The sequence below is a fragment of the Grammomys surdaster genome, unplaced genomic scaffold, assembly GCF_004785775.1.
Source record: "Grammomys surdaster isolate TR1022 unplaced genomic scaffold, NIH_TR_1.0 313, whole genome shotgun sequence".
Classification (NCBI taxonomy): domain Eukaryota; kingdom Metazoa; phylum Chordata; class Mammalia; order Rodentia; family Muridae; genus Grammomys; species Grammomys surdaster.
In genome coordinates this window covers 4,499,654-4,512,399 of record NW_021604732.1, presented here as the reverse complement: position 1 = coordinate 4,512,399, position 12,746 = coordinate 4,499,654, and positions in this window count along the sequence as shown.

The following is a 12,746-nucleotide window of genomic DNA, read 5'->3' as shown; positions in this document are numbered from 1 at the left end:
CCTGAGTGTGCCGCGTCTTTCCTGCTGGCGGGAGGTTGCGCGGGACAGTGATTTGCTTCTATCAGGTGCTGGGGAGTCTTGGGACAGTACAGGGACCAGCCCAAAGTATTTGCTCCCACTCAGCACCAGTACTGACTATGTATGCTGGATTAAGGCAGCTGCCACCATTGGAGAAGGCGAGAGGTGAAGGGCTTCCTCTGCCACAGTGCCAAAATGTCTACTTCCCATTCAAGTACATTCAAGTACTTCCCATTTAAATACAAAGCTAGATGAAGATCTTGAATGATAAGTCTCTGGGTTGTCACAGGACCATTGGAAAAATAAAGTGAAATAGTATCCACTAAGCTGCTTCCCAGTGTGTGTGGGGGGGTGAGGTATACACTTAGGGTGTTGTTTGCTTTGATGTTTTCGGGTGTGTGGTGAGGACATTATTTTATGGGCACAAGGAGCTTCAGAAGAAAGAGAAAGCCAAATGTAAAAACTGGTCAGCAGGAGGAGAGGTGGAGCATGCCAGTATTCCCAGCAGGGAGATGGAGGCAGGAGGATTGTTAGTTTGAGGTCAGTGTGGGCTGTATAATGTGGGGAGTAGAGTGGGGTAAAAAAGGGGGATGAAAAAGGAAGGAAGAGAGAAGCAAAGAAAAAAGGGAGGAACAAGGGAGGGAGGGAAAAAGGGAAAAAAAGAAACAGAAAGGCAAATTTCCAATCTGGGCAGGTGATGTGGCTCAGCCGACAAAGAAAAGATGTCCCATGGTCAACAACCTAGGCTAAATCCCAGGGATTTTAAATTTAAAAAATAATAATAATATCTGTGTGAGTAACCTTCTGCCCGTATCCATAAGCAGAGAACTGCCTCCTTGAGGGCCCAGCATGGCTTGCCTAGCGATGCTGCTCCCACAGGGAGGGCTTGGCCTCTTGCCTTTCACCTGGGCGGTGGGCTCCCTGCAGGGTGACTGGCACTCCTGAAGTGACCTCACTCAAGTGGTTAATAATTGCCAAATATACTTACTGATTCTCTTCAGTGGGGGTGTTTTGATGAAACAGCTTGAGAAGTGGCAAGAACCAGAGGGCCCAACCAAAGGTCAAAGTAAATGTCACTGAGGTGTCTCACAGAAGGGCAAGTCCTTTCTCTCTAAGAGATACCTCCAAACTTAGACTTCCTTTCTACCTCAGCAGCCATCTTTGATCGATGTCTTTTCTGCCACTGTTGACTAGCTGAGGGGACTCAAAATTCTAGCCAGACTTGAAGTGGGGGAAGAACACAAATGCTCCCTACCCTTCAAGGATTGTGTGTCACATTATTTAAAAAGTATTCCTTAGCAAGAGCAGCTTGTGGGATGAGTTAGAAGTCAGCATGGCCATATTAGGGTAATGCTATCTGCCACACTAACATTTTAATGAAGGAGAAAACAAGCTTTCATTGAAAACCATTAAGTCTGGTTAAAAATAAAATGTAAAATAGGAAATTTTGACAAACATTAATATCTAAAGGAAAGGACATACCTACCAAAGCCCATGTGCTTGCTAATCTTGGTAGTTGGTTGAATTGCATTGAGAGAGGCCTGGGAGATGAATAGAGCATACACTGTGCATTTGAGGTGAGACAGAGACTGTGAGAAACTGACGGAACTCAGCTTTGGTCAGGTGATGGACTCTAAATTCAAACAGATCACCAGGAGACGATAAAAACGTGAGGTGGGGCCTGGCTGGAGGAGGTGGGTTGCTGTGTATCTATCTTAGAAGTATAACCTGACCCTGGTTCCTTCCTGTGGCTCTGCTCTGCTCCCTGGCCATGGCATGGTGAGCTTTCGTCCTTTGTGTCTTTGCCATGATGTTCTGCCTCCTCACAGTACAGAAACAACAGAGCAAGCTTGCTGTGGTCTAAAGTTCTGGAACCATGATCCAGGATAAGTCTTTCATCCCTTTAAGTTCTTATCTAGAAATTTGTCATAGTGATGAAAGCTCCAGCAGTCTCTTATAGCATATATGTAGTTGTACTATATACAATATATTATGCATAATTATATTATGTATACTATTATATATGTATATAGTTATATATTCATATACATTAATAACTACATATATCTGTCATTTTATATATGTAGTTACATATGTAGCATATGTGTAGTTTTAATACATTGTATTATTTTAGATAGATAGATAGATAGATAGATAGATAGATAGATAGATAGATAGATAGATATGTTCCAGCCTGGCCTAGAACATTAGAACATCCCACCAAAGACTTAATTAGTAGGGTGGTTATCTTTGAGTGGTTATCTTTGGTGAAAAACACTGTCTTGGAGGAACAGGGGAGGTATGATGGGATGGAAGTGTTTTGAGTCTTGAACTCTGCAGTAGTTGCATAGATATATACACTTATAGAGCTCAAGTTTAGTAAGATTCGTGTGGAAAACTGGAGAAATTTTACCTCAACAACAATTGAAAGAGATAAAAAAAACATAATGGAATTAGTCAAGTTCAGATCTGAGAAAGGAATCACACACACATACACACACAGAGAGAGAGAGAGAGAGAGAGAGACAGAGACAGAGAGAGAGAGAGAGACAGAGAGAGAGACAGAGAGAGAGAAGACACACAGAGACAGACAAACACACAGAGAAGGAGAGAGAAAAGAGGGAGGGAAGGAGACAGACACACAAAGAGAAACAGACAGGCACACAACCATAGCAACACACACATACACACACAGAAAGACAGACAGACACACAGACAGATAGACACATAAAGAAGGAGCAAAGGGAAGAAAGAAGGTAGGAAGACAGAAACAGAAAGAAGGAGGGAAGAAGAGAAAGAGGGAAGAAGAAAGAGAAGGAGAGAGGGGGAATTCAAATGCAAATCCCCAGAGCCCAAGGTCTGGGTCTAGATGACTGCATGACATCTTCCTTAGGAAGCCATGTGATAGAGATGATAGGGAGAATACTCAATTCTGCAGTAGTGACCTTTGGCTCCTGTGAGTTTGGGATCAGGTAGACCTGGGTCTGAATCTTGGCTCTGCCTTTCAGCTGAGTGCATTGGCACAGACTTCTCAGTGTCTGGAAACGAGCAAATATGGATGCATGCTATGAACTCCATAACTGTGGCCAAAGGGAAAGGACAGCCAGCCTGGGGGCTTTCCAGCATCATGGGATGCTGATGGAGAGTAATTTGAGGAAGGGACCATGCACCTCATCCATATTCCACCCACATCCATTTTTTGTCCAGAGCAGAACCCTTTGCCTAGGGACTGCCCCTTCTCAGAGTAGGGGCTTTTTAAAGAATCAAACAATACCCAGTGAAAATGTTAATTAATTGTGCTGTGGTTTTGGTCTCTTTCCTGCTGTCAGTTCTTAAACCGTTGCTCCAAGCTATCGCTCCCCCTCGGCCTGTCTTTCTCTTCCTGATTCTGTCACGGGGCTCACAGTAGAATTCAAGGTTTGGTCCTCACCAGGCTCATCTTTCTGACACCCTCTTCCTTCTCAGCTTCTCTCTCTCTCTCTCTCTCTCTCTCTCTCTCTCTCTCTCTCTCTCCCTCCCTCCCTCCCTCCCTCCCTCCCTCCCTCCTTCCCTCCCTCCCTCTGTCTCTCTCTCTTTCTCATACACACACACACACACACACACACACACATTCTATTTAATAAGGGCAACTGTGCCTTAAGAGAAAAGTGTTAGGGCACTGCCCTAGACTGCATGATTACCAGAAGGAAAGGATGCTTGGAACTGCTTCTCAGAGGGATGCAGAAGGAGGAAAACACTTGTCAGTCAATGTGGGTCAGAAAAACCTCAACTCATGAGGAGCCTTCAACCCCAAGAAGTAATTAGAACCATTATGTTCTCACCTCCTCGTGAGTTGCTGAGTTTGAAGAGCATCCTTCTTCCCTGTGAACTATTGGCTTTTATGGACCAGAGATTATGCCTCTTTAAGCCTGAGAAGGTCTACCCCTGTGAAAGAAGCATGTCCAGAGAGCTGAAGAAACTGCAACTGTCCAAGAAATCCATTTGAGCCTTAGCAAACAATTTCGGCAAAGGCAGACTCCTAGAAACTCCAACTGCACCCATGTTATCAAGGAGCCTTGACTGGTCAGCATCCCAACACAAAAATCCCCACCCAGTATGTGCTCCAGTGTTTCAGATGTGCCATGTTAGGGACTGCCACAGGACCCTGCTCTGTTATAGCCACAACTAGTTTCTTCATCTGACTTCTGTGTGCTCCCATCTGCCAACATGTAACTCGTTAGAATGGATTCTTCCCAAGATCAGAAGCCTGCTTGTCTCAATTACCACTTGTGCTTAGCTGCAGGCTCCAGATAAATGCTCCGTTAAGAACCAATCAACAGATGACTGTCTCTACCATGGAAGGTGCTGGCACCTCACACTCCAGAGTCTTGATTCAGGTAGTGGTAGCAAAAGGGAACAGAGAAGTAGGAGAGGCTGTGTCTAGATCTTGGCACTTGGCTAGGCAAATGACAAGTTCTCCTCAGTGTGGTATTTCACAATGGTACGCAGTGTGAGGGTGAGGGTTAACTGCATCCCACGGGAGCTCTTCTTGTGACATCTGGTCACGTGGCAAACTAGAAATTGGCTAATTAATAAGCACTCAAATAGGAAAATGTTGAAATGTCATCAGGCCATGCAGCAGAGGGAGTTGAGCCCTGGTAGCTTTGTTGTTAGGTGGCGCTGATTTTCAGATCTTTCCAGAGCTCAAGCTTGTTTGTTTAGCCATTTGTTTGTTTGTTTACTGTACTAGTTTTGGTCATCACTCTTGTTTACATTTTGTTGTGTTGTCCTGTGTTGTTTGGCCAGGGTCTCCCTGTACATACCAGACTAGCCTTAGCCTTTCTATCACGCTGCCTCTTCCTCCCCAGTGCCAGAACTATAGGCGTGTCCCTTCACAGCTGTCTCCTCCCTGTCTAGACAGTGAAAAGCAAGTGACAGCAAAGACCCTTCTAGCCCTAGAATGTTTCCCTTTGAGACAACTTATTTCCTTCAGCCAAATTAGTTCTCCTTAAGTGTCTTCTCTCCCTCACCTTGACCCCACCCCACTCCAAACATTTACCTTTACTTTTATTGGCCATCCCCCAATGATGATGCTTTATTGTGGTGATCATTGTGTCTAGAGTATCTGACAAGAAGCAACTTAAGGGAGGAAGGGTTTGTTTGAGCTCAACGTTGGAGTGGGCACAGTCCACTATGGCAGGGCAAACATAGCAGCCAACAGCTCCAGAGTTTCAGATCCATGCAACCGCTGCCTACAGACAACTCAGCAGAGCAGGAAGTTGAGACGAGACAGGAAGTGGAGGCTGGTTATAAATCTCAAGGCCCACCCTAATCAAACATACAGCCCATCATCTGTCATTTCTCCTCTTTCTTTGAAACACTTCAGTGATCAATACAAGCCCAACTTTTAGTTTCCTTTACTGATTCCAGATGAACTGTATCCTCCTTATAAACTTCTGGGAAGTTTATTGGCTGCTTCAAGTGTCGGTAAGCTGCAGCCAGTGGCCAAGTCCAAAACATCAGCCAAATCCATTTGACGTTGTAAATAATTTTTTATTATAACACAGTCAGTCATGTCAATGCACTAGAGTTGAATAGTTGTGGCAGAAATGATATGATAAACACAGCTCTCAATTTGTCTAAATTTGCAAGTTCACTCCCATATGCAGAATCAAGGCTTATATAAATTTATATAAATATAATTATATACACACACATTCATATATATATGACATAGACCTGTGCACTTAGCAGTGCTTACTTCCCGTCTAGTCTAGCCTTTTATAGAATAAGTTTTTTTGTTAGTGTTGTTGTTGACCTGTAGCTCATCCACATACTTCTTCACACAAAGACCCTGGCTACCATCAGGCAGATTTCCAGAGCCCCAGAGTCATCAGTTCATACCCCCAAAAATCGAGCATCATTTTCCCAGAAGACAGAAGAGAAAATCCTAAATATCATAAGTAGACAATGACAATAGCAAGAAACTTAAAAGGTTTCTCTGTGGGATGGAGAATCAGAGGCAAACATGAAAAGGCATTCCTGAAATTCTTTTGAACCATGTGGATGAAGGATGCTACCTATTCCAAAAGTCATGTCAGAACTTATTGCATTGTACAACCGCTGGGTAACTAACTATCTTTCTGTTTTAATTTCTAATTACAAGTTTAAGCGAGTATACAAATGATGGGGTTTGCTGCGATGTTTTCATACATGATATCATTGTACTTTTCTTATAGCCAAACCTCCCTCCCTCCCCATTACACCACTTCCCCTCTAGCTGGTCCCCCATCATCCCCCTAATATATTTCCCCTTCTACTTTCATTATATGTGTGTGTATGCATGTATATATATGTATATATGTATACATATATAATGTATATTGCACAGTTATGTGTCATTGTGTGTATATATATACATATACATATATATATATATTTCATTACATCTATATAACTTTATATGAGCCTTGATTCTGTATATGGGAGTAATATACAGTATTACTTAAGTAACTTGCAATATTGAATTTCTGAGTCTGGTTTATTTCATACAACTTACTGATCACCAGCTCCATTCCCCACAAATAGAATAATTGCATTTTTCTTTGTGCCCTTTTAACTTTGAATACAACTTGTGTGTCTCTGTGAAAACAAAAAACTTATTTTCCTATTTGTTACATAAAAGATAGCCCCTGGTTCTCATTAACTCATACGTGAAAACGTACCACTTTAGTACAAAATGCCTTCATTCTTTTTCCTAAGTGTGTAGTATTCCATTACAGAGACGTGCCATGGTGTATTTAACCTCTCCTTTCGATAAATGAATGGGCTGTTTCTAGTTTGTCTTATTGCAAACAATGCTACACTGTATAACCTTGATCATGTGCTAGTACATCTTTCCACACTGCAGGGAATTTTGTAATTTTGGACATTTGCATTTTTGATAAGTATTGTGAAATGGCCCTCCAAAGAAGTCATGCCACTTCACTCCCCCACAATGAGCATTTGAATGCCCCTTTTTCCCACAGCCTCTCCCTGGGCAGGGGCTGGTAGAACAGTTTTCAAAGTGGCATCTTCACCCTCCATGTGTGACCATTTTCATTGTTCATTTTAATGAATGAAGCCATAGACCTTGCCTTACAGTCTGCAGCCCTTCCTGACTGATGCAGCTCCTGCTTCTGGATGGGAATTTCTAAAGCATCTGAGTGAAGGGTGGGAGAGATTCTGACTCCAGTTCAGAGGCTGCCCCTGCAGAGGGCAACAGGGGAATAGGACAGGAGAGCCATAATGGGGCTTCCACTAAGGAGGTGGCATTTTAATTAATTATTGGCTGCACAGATTTCCATGTTTTAGACTCTATGTAAAGAAGTCTCAATGGATACTCGGCATACTGAGAAAAGAGGAAGGGTTTTGTATTCTCAGAACGTGTATTCTCTGGACAGTGAAGAGCCAGAGAGTGCCAGAGCTTCATCAAACACTGTTGGTGTGAGGAATCTCACTCACTCAAGGAAACAGGGTAGGTAGGACATGAAGTGCCTACAAGAAAATATGTACACATACATACATATGTAATACATGTGTATGCGTGCATATATGTGTGTGCAATATGTGTGTGTATATATATATGTGTGTGTGTATATGTGTGTGTATATATGTGTGTATGTGTATATATGTGTATGTGTATATATGTGTGTTTGAGTATGTGTTTATATGTATGTATATGTGTGCATATGTGTATATGTGTGTGTGTATATATGCATGTGTATATGAGTGTATATATGTGCATACATATGTGTGTGTATATATGTGTGTATATATGTGTGTGTACATGTGTATATGTGTGTGTGTGTGTGTGTGTGTGTTTATGGGTATATATGTGTATAAACACATAGAGTCCATGTGTTTATACACACACACATGGAAGGAAGAAAAGAAAGGAAGAAGGGCTAGAAGGAGGAAAGAGGATGGCAGACAGGAGGGAAGGAAGGGGGAGGAAAAGAGAAGGTAGAGAGGAAGGACAGGACAGATGAAAGGGAAGGATGGGTGAGAAAGAAAAGCTGGTAAGAGCATGGAGGAAGGACAGAAGAATGGAGAGGGAGGAGTGGTTGGTTATAGGCTTAGGTCTTGTGCTGTCACGGAGATGAAGATATCATCTATTTGAGTGTCTGCAAGAAAACCTCCAGTGATGGGTCAGTACCAGCTAATACAAGTCCTTGACCAGAAAGAAGGAAGGAAGGAAAGAAGGGAGGGGGCACAAAAGGCAAGAGAGGTAAAGGCATGGGAGGGCCAAGAGAGGGAGGAGAAATAGGTTTTAAAATCATCAAACTCCAATTTGAGTCTCAGTCTATCATGCATGCTCTGAGACCCTCAGCAGCCCTATTAATCTCTGTCACCCCCATTTTCTACTCCTGCAAGATGCCTTCAGCATCCACCTTGCAGTTGGCAGTATATCAGTGACGCCTTGCGGAGTTGCTTCATCCTCCTTGCTCAATAGCCGTGGGATCACTATTAACACGGATTTGATTATATCTACTCAACTGTGTGCAAATGGTATCTGAAGTCAAAGAAAAGTCCTGTGCTATGTCTTACCCCAACTGTTTCTTGTCCCTGCTGAGTGGTCCAGGAAGCCGCTGCCTCTGGCACTCACCAGCAGGTCCATCCTCCTAATCCACTCCCAAATATCCTTCCTAGCAATCCATGTTGGAAAGACAGGAGAGAATTGGAAGTCTGAGATTGGGAGACACAGGGTGTGGATAGCCAGGGTTGGGAGGGGGGTTTCCTGCCTCTTGCAACTGTAGCTGCAGTTCCCAAGGCCTGAGACCTTGGAGCACTTGAGACTTGGACTTTTCCCTGGTGTGGCATCTGGAGAGTCACACCCTGGTTACCTGCAGCTAGTGACCTCCCTGAGCTCAAAGGAGCCAATGCTTTTCTTCCTTCCTTGCATCATAACCAGCAAGCACCAAGCAGGCCCACTCACCTCAGAAGACCTTAAGACCTTCTTCCCCCACATACCAAGAGAACACAGCAAGAGAGGGCCCTTCCTTTCCCCATGAACTTTTAACAATGCACAGCAGAGAACAGTTAACATTCTTAAGCTTCTCATGCCTTCGGTTGGTTTGATTTGATTTGTTTTCATTTTAGCTTTTTCTTGGTTTTGTTTTTAGTTTGGATTTTTTGTTTGTTTGCTTGTTTGTTTGTTTTTGTTTTTCTGAAACAAGATCTCATGTAGAGCAGGCTGCCTTCCAATTTCTCTGTAGCAGAAGCTGGCCTCGATCTCCAGATTCTCCTGCTTCCAGCCTCCGAGTGCTGGGATTGCAGACATAAACCACCATGGGAAACACACAATCTAGTTGTTTTCTAAGTTGAAATTCTGTGTATTCTTTTCTATAATCTCACATCTAAGACTCCAGTAAACTATGAAAGAGAAGAAAGGCCACAGAGGGAAGAAGAGGCAGAAACAGGAAGGATGATGACGAAGGCTTGGTTGATTGAACAGTGATATCATGCCAGTGTACTTCTGAAACTTGGTCCTGTTAGAACGGATACATCAGTCACCTTCCACTACTATAGCAAAATGGCTGAGGCAAACACGTTACAAAGAGGAAAGGTCTATTTTGTCTTGTGTTTCTGCAAGTTTGCCTCTGTGGTCATTTGGTCCTCTTGCTTTGGGGGCTGTTGTGAAGCAGCACATGATGGCAGATTGTGTGACAGAAGCAGGCTGGTCACTGAGTCATCAGGACACCATAAACAGAAAGGATGAAGAAACTAGAGTCCCATCATACCATCGTATCCTGTGCATGCCTGCCTCCCCCTATACTGGGGATCTAACTTCTTTCAATTAGCTCTGCTTTTTTCCTTTTTTCCTCTCTCTCTCTCTCTCTCTCTCTCTCTCTCTCTCTCTCTCTCTCTCTTCCTCCCTTCCTTCCTTCCTCTCATTCTTTCTTTTTGTATGTGTGCATTCAACATTAACTATATATGTGTGCACGTGTACGGTTATATGGCAAATACGCCACAGCGTCCTTGTGGAGATCAGAAAACAGCCTTGGGTGATGGCCTTTGCCTTCCACCTTTTTTATGACAGGGTCTCTTTTTTTTTGTTTTACCCTGCGTAATCCAGGCTAGCTGGCCTGCAAACTTCCAAGGGTTCTCCTGCATCTACCTTCCGTCTCACAGCAGAAGCACTGGGTGGGATCACAGACACATGCTACTGCATGTTGACATGAGTTGACATGTACTCTAGTGGTCCAAACTTAGTTTCTCAAGTGTACATGGCAAGCTCTGTAACCACTGAGCCATCCCTCCCTCAGCCCTAAGCCTACTTCTTAAAAGTTACACCACTTACAATAGTTTCTCACTATGGAATAAGCTTTTATCAGTTGAGTCTCTGGTGACATTCCAGAGACTCCTCTGGAAGACAGCACATGCAGATAATTCCAGATAATAACAGGATGCCAAGGAGTTACCTCCCCTCATAGTAAAAACAATAAGCTTCAATTCCAGTAGCAGTGAACCCATAACAAGCCAGTAAAGAGTCTCTGAGCATAGTGGAGGAAGGAATTGGAGTCCCAGGCCTTAGAGCTGGCAAAGCTGCTCTCAAGGGGAAGTGTAAGACCTGCAAAGTTTTGCTCTGTGTGTGTTCGAGAGTATCATCTTCTGCTTTTGGCAAGCTGAAACCAGGCACTCTTCATCTGCAGCTGCCCTGGTGGTACATTTACTGCCAGTGGCTCAGTAGTGTTGGCTATTTCCAAATTCCCCCTCCCCAGAGATCTTTTCCTGTTCTGAGAAACCATTCATTCTAACAGAATAACGGATGCCACGGCAAGTAGAGAAATAACTTCTGCAATGTCTATGCCTTTGCTCGTAGGACTGTGTAAGCCATTGGTGTACATAACAAAAGGGGATTTTATGAATGAGATTCAGGCTGAAGGCCTAGAGGTGATCCCAGAGGATCCAAATTAGCCCAATCAAATCACGCAAGTCTTTAAAAGTAGAGGACGTCGGGTAAGGGTTAAACTATTTGCCATAGAAAGCTCAAGGACCTGTTTCCCAGAACTCATATAAAAATAAAACATGGTGGCACATTTTATATACAATTTATTTTATATACATTATACATAATCTATATATAATATGATACATATTATATAGCTAATAAAATATAGGCACACACCTATAACTTCAGCACTAGGGGTGGGCAGAGAGAGGAGGACCTTGGTGGCCAGCCATTCTAACCCAAAGGGCAAGGTCCAGCTTCAAGCTTCAATGAGAGCCTGTCTAGGAGAAAAAAAATGTAGAAAAACCATGGAAGACATACAGTACTGACCGCCATCTATCAAACCCAACCTCTGCCCTCCATGCATAGACCCATATACACAAGCACGTATACACCACACACATACATATTCTTTTAGTTGCCTACAAAGGTTGAGCCCAAGGCTGCAAGTGAGAGAGAGAGAGAGAGAGAGAGAGAGAGAGAGAGAGAGAGAGAGAGAGAGAGAGAGAGAGAGAGAAACGAGGCGGCCCAGTTGACTATTTTCCAGCTGTGAGGCATTACGCTTACACAGTACAATGCAAGCTCTTTGGGACTGGCTAGAAAAGTCACACTGAGTAAGTGATGAGGCTGGACTTTTGAAATAATGGTTGAAAAAAACCCCAAATGTATAACATAAAACTTGACACTTAGCTGTCATTTAGCATGTTTTAGTCTCTGTCCACTGTATTGCACAACTGTCTCCAGGCTGCTTTTTGTCTTGTGAAACTGAAACTGTGCACCCATTACCCATTTCTCCCTTCTCCAGACCCTAGTAATTCAATTCTACTTTTGGTCTCTGTGAACTTGACTTTCAAGGTTCACCCCTGTCATACCATGTATCAGCACTTTCTTCATTTTTGAAACTGAACAATACTCTGTTGCCTTGGGGTATCCATTGCAGTAATAAAACATCATGACAAAAAGCAACTTTGGGAGGAGAAAAGGTTTTCTTCCACTTACAGTTCCACATCAAAGTCTGTCATTGAAGGAAGTCGGGACAGGAACTGGAAGCAGGGCAGGAAGCTGGAGATAGGAACTGAAGCAGAGATCATAGAGAAGCACCGTGAACTGGCTGGCGCCAGATGCTCTTGAGTCAACTGGGAAGAAAGGAGTTAATATTGTTAAGAGATATGACTTCTGTTTGGTTCTTCAAAGATAGCACCATACCCCCTCCACAAGGCTTCTGTGTGTGGCCTCATTTTTCCCCCTTAGTCATGTAATTGGCTAATCAGTGCTGTCTGAGCTCAAATGCCACCACCTCAAGCTCCCCGCAGCTGATCTGGGTAAAATGGCACCTGCACCCATCATCTTCATTTTCCTCATAGTTAGTGAAATTCATTTGATTTTGTTGTCTTTTAACTTAACAGTTTCTCGCACAAGAATGCATGTTATATGCTATAAAGCCATTATCTGTTGATTATCCCCAACACACCACCCCCCTGCACAGAATCATGCCTGACACTGCTGGTACTGACTACATCTCTATAAGATAAAAGCATTGTTTATTGTACCCAGATAATAGAAGACAGGGGCCATCAGGATAGCTCAGCAGATAAAGGAGCTTGCCAATAACCCTGAAGATCTGTGTTCAATTTCTGGGACCCTCCAAGTTGTCCTTTCACCTCCACACACATGCCTTAGCATGCATGTTTACACCTACAGCAAATATAAGATAGATAGATAGATAGATAGATAGATAGATAGATAGATAGATAGA